Consider the following 4,914-nt stretch of genomic DNA (forward strand, 5'->3'; position numbering starts at 1 on the left):
CCCTCTAGATTTACTGGAAAATGATGAATGGTATATTTTCCCGACCCAGCTCTTCTTCAGTCTAACACTATCTATCTCTTTTAAATGGGTTTCCTGCAAGTACTGTATATTATATGAGCATCGAGGTAGCGCTTGATTGGATTATTAAGGCCCTTACAGTTTAAACTCACAAATCTAACAACCCCACCAACACTGGATAGTGTACTCTTAACCTGGGTCATTGAAAGACAAAGAATTCAGTGTAACAAACAAAAACAGCTTAATATTTCCATATTGTTCATTTTGACCATGAGACAATGTGTGTGTGTGTGTGTGTGTTCAATCCCCTGTAGCGGCAACAAAGCATCTGACTGACCTCATCCATCCATTGCCGATGATGATGAATGAGAATAATTCATGACCATTAATCCGTCTTTAGGTCACATTTGGTGCAGATATAACTACAACTACAACTCAGACAATGTGTGTAACACTTCAACAGATGTCTAAGACACGACAGAGTTCAACAAAAGTAAATAAAGCACAGAAACTAAATGAAACTAGATTTTGATTCGCATTACCCAATGACTGTCATAATGGGCTGCTTCCAAGCAATGATGAAACAGTTGAAAGTGGAAAGACTTGAATTTCCAGTAGTGGTGGACAATGTCTTCTTAGCCTGTAGTGAACATAACAGGTTAAAGCAAATATATCTTCTTTGGTCATTGTGACTTCTTCTTCCTCTCCTATCCAGAGCTTTCTTCTCTGTCTTACATGAGATAAATGGCTAAGATATAAAAAGATCCCCATGTCTATGACTTGCATTCAGACCGTCAGGCTACTCAAAGTTGTTGAATGATTTGGTTGAGTGAGGATCTTAAATACTGTGTATGGTTAATAGAGCAATATAATTGACATGATCATAAATTCTGTCATCAAAATTAGTATATAACGGGATTTTGTTGGTCTGTTCTGTACACTCGAAATCTATTGCATGGCCTCTGGGGCTCTTCCTGAGATTTCTCCCAATTTCGTAGTTTTTTTGGGGGGGAGTTTTTCCTTATACAAACCCGGCCAATTTACTAGTAAGCAGTGCTGTTTCTATTTCTCAGCTCTAATTTAGACAGCATTTAGCATTGCTTTTACAATAAATACCTTTCACTGTGTGTTCTGGCCAGAGCCTCAAGCAAGAGTTTCTGCAAATGAAGAGGTGAGCTAGTTTTGACCAACAGCTGAATTACAATTGAGACACATTTTTATTGCACAACACTACATTCAGTAGCAGTCAGCAGGGTTACCAAGATGACCTCCATTACACTGTTTTAAAAACAACGGTCAAAGGATCAACCACACTAACCACACTAAGGAGGAGTGTGTGTACTCCAGTGTTTTTCTTCGGTACAATGTTAACTTAGACATAGAAGTTGATTTTCACTGCTTACGTGTACATTTAGGAACCCCTCTTGTTTTTTTTGTTTTTCTCTGTCTATGTAGTTTCAAACAGGAAGTGTGTTCAAAGCAACCCAGTAACCAATCTTAGCATTTTTTTTAGCAGCGGAGAAAATACTTGTTTTTGTGGTCAAACCAGTATATTTAGAATGTGAAGTTCACTGACGCTGCACATCAAGTTGCTTTTGGTGTCACACTGTAAATAATTCTCAAAAAATCCTCAATTGTTCCCAAGAACTTGCTGTAATGTTAATTTTGTGTCAATAATGATCAAATACATATAATTTATGTTATAATGTGACATTTGAATGAAATGTGTGTGCGACAAACAACTTGTGGGGTAACTGTAGCTTACAAGCCAAAGACAAAACGCATATTCTTAGCGGTGGTACTGACGAAAAAGGACCACAGCAATTAGCATCTGAGCCTAATGACATTAACATTTTCAGCTACGTTTCTTAGCTGTTCTTCTTTTCAGTGTATCTGACGGATGATTACTGAAATTTTAGCATGGCTGACCTCAGACTGTAAGTAAACACACCATGAATGATGTTACCAGTGTTACTGCAGTGGCAGTGATCATGTGATCAAGTTTCCTATATAGGACAAACTGTCACTTCTGGTTGGCCAATCAGCCACAGTGCTGTGTATGAAAAGTGGTGAAAGGACTGAGAATCTTTTCATTCAGTGTGAACGGCAGTGTGAACACGATGACATCTCCAAAGGTTGTTTTCTATCTGATGTGTTTGTTCTTTGGGAAAATGGGTGAGTTTAGTCTTTTTTAAATTATTTGGTCACTCCTCGTGACATTGCTGCTGATATTCAATGTCTCTCCTGTCTCTACAGCTCAGACAACTAATCAGAAATTCTCCTTGGCTGTTCATGAAGAGAAAAGTTTTGTATTCGCTCAAACTGGGGACAACTTAACTTTGAAATGTTTCTATGAAGGTGATGTTGCAACAAAGTTTCACTGGTATAAACAAATTCTGGGACAGAAACCAAGGCCCGTCTCTACTTACTACAAGTACAGTAAAAATGGAACTTTTAATGATGAATTCAAGAACAATCCACGCTTCACTCTGGATACAGCAACAGGTAAAAATCACTTGAAGATAACAGATCTACGGCTTTCAGACTCAGGTACTTACCACTGCATAAGCAGTAATTCCATAATGTTTGAGTTTGCGGAAATCATTACTGTCAGTGTAGAGGGTTCAGGTTTGAACATCCCAGCTTCGGTCCATCAGTCAGCATCTGAGGACCATTCCAGCCAGGAGACTCTGTTGACCTTTGAACTGTACAGTAACACACTGGACCTGTGATGGTGAACACAGTGTTTACTGGTTCAAAAAACCTCTGAAGAATCTCATCCAGGACTCATTACACTCATGGGATGGCAGAATGATCAGTCGTGAGAGGAAACCCGACACACATAACACGAACTGTCGTACAACTTGCCAATGCAGGAGCCTGAATCTTTCTCATGCTGGACCTACTTACTGTGCTGTTGCCTCATGGGGACACATACTGGGTTTGGAGACGGGACCAAAGCTGGACTTTTGGAGGTAAGTGACTTTTTTAGTAGATTTTGTTCTTAGTAAGTATTTAAGTAAATTATACATATTAAAACTCAAGCGCTGGTAATGTCTACTGGATTTATTACAGATAATTGAAGACCGCTTGTCTTGCTGTATTTCTTGAGCCGGAGCTTTGAATTTACCACCATCCTGAGTGTTATTACTGGCTTCCTTAATGTGTGTGATCAACAATTTAGAAACAACCAGAAACTGTCCAGAGTACTGTACTGCTACTGTTTGCAGTTTCATGTGTGTCCTTCACTTGACATGTTAGTAATAGTCAAAAACAATTTCATTAATTTTTCCAGAAGTCTAATGGAAATTTCTGCATCCCTCCAACAACAAATGCAGAGGTATCTTTTTTTACTCTGTTTTAACAATTCCAAATATTTTCATAGCCACAACAATTATTTAAATCAGTTCTAATTTTCAATTTTATATTGTGATTATCTCATTTATATTTTACTATCAGGGAGACCAATCACGAGGAAAACATCCATTACGCAGCTTTAAGCGAAGTCAAGGGCAACAGATCTATGAAGCAAAGGAACAACCGGAGAGACTGAATGTGTGTACTCAAGTATAAAGCCATAGAGCTGCTAACATTTTCTATTTGTTTCTGAGTAAGGACTAATAAAGGCTTATAAGAGTTTCTTAGCAAGCCCATAAGAACTGAAGTCATATTGTCCCCTCTTTACAAATCAATGTATTTTAGCTAGCTACTATGGTTGTTTAGGTGGACTGCATTATATTAAAAAGGGAAAACCTTTCAAATTCTTCCAACAACAGTACTTTCTTAGCAGATTCAAATAGCTAAGGAAGTTTGAGAAGAAAAGCTTTGGAACAAGATTATTCAAAATGAGAATGTTATGGATGGCCACGTTTGGAAGCTGCCAAAGTATTTGATCACACGGCGAATATAGCACCCACGTCATCATTTACTGCATAACGTGCAATAGAAAGTAGGAATATATGAAGGAGGACAATCTACGTGGGAAGTATATAAGACGGAAAGCACCCCTAGGATGGCACATTCGAGCAGATGAGAGATGAAAAAAACGACTGTGATAATTTGAACTGAGGCATAGAGGCTCTAATATATGGACGCAGGATTGTTGTCTGTTTCTGGCTACTGTAAAACATGGTAATCAACCCAACGTGGACTCCAATGAAGAGAGAGCAATATGATCATTAAAAATATCAGAGTGATTTAAATCTCCAGCACCAAAGAAAATATATATAAACTAGGTTCTATTGCTCTATAATCTCTAGATTCTCCTAAAAATGCTGATCAATAACTTCGGAACATATTAAAATCAAACGAGCTCACATATAAGGCCTTTATCTCTTTTTTTCTATGACTCAATAAAATTCCTTATGATTCGACCTGCGAAGTATAATGTAATACATAAGGCTCTAATATTTCTACCATATATATATATATAAGTGGTCCATTAATATGAGTAACCTTGTGTATAAACGACAAGAAACCATTAAAATTGTTCTCTAGTAGTGAGAGCCAGAACAACCAAAGAGGAACAAACAATGTAAAGGTGAGTGACGATCTATTGCTCAAAGTGCTGAGTACCACAGCAGTATGTGACAATATAAAGAGAAATCTATGAAAAACTTCTTTGTCATTTGTCCCATTTATGGATCATTCGTTTGATCCTGCCTTTTGGTGGAGTTAGACATGCGTCTCTGTCCTACGACACACGTCATTAAGGGAAAATGTTAAGGCTGTTGCCTTCCAGCTCTAAATTCATTCCTCGCTACAGCTCGTGTTTAGTATAATCTGACTTAAACAATCATTACTTATAGCATGTTTTAGTTGGAACTGAGCACATATTAGTAGTTCTGAAGTTTCGTAACATGATATGTAGCTTTAGCTTATTGCAGGAGAGCTGTT

General features: G+C 37.7%; 1 pseudogene; it reads left to right on the top strand.

Moving 5' to 3' along the window:
- Positions 1–2,128: 2,128 nt before the first annotated feature.
- Positions 2,129–4,914, top strand: part of LOC118338411 — a 3,737-nt pseudogene continuing 951 nt past the window's right edge.

Source organism: Morone saxatilis, unplaced genomic scaffold (genome assembly GCF_004916995.1).
Source record: "Morone saxatilis isolate NCDOM2014 unplaced genomic scaffold, NCSU_SB_2.0 Contig4, whole genome shotgun sequence".
NCBI classification, from domain to species: domain Eukaryota; kingdom Metazoa; phylum Chordata; class Actinopteri; family Moronidae; genus Morone; species Morone saxatilis.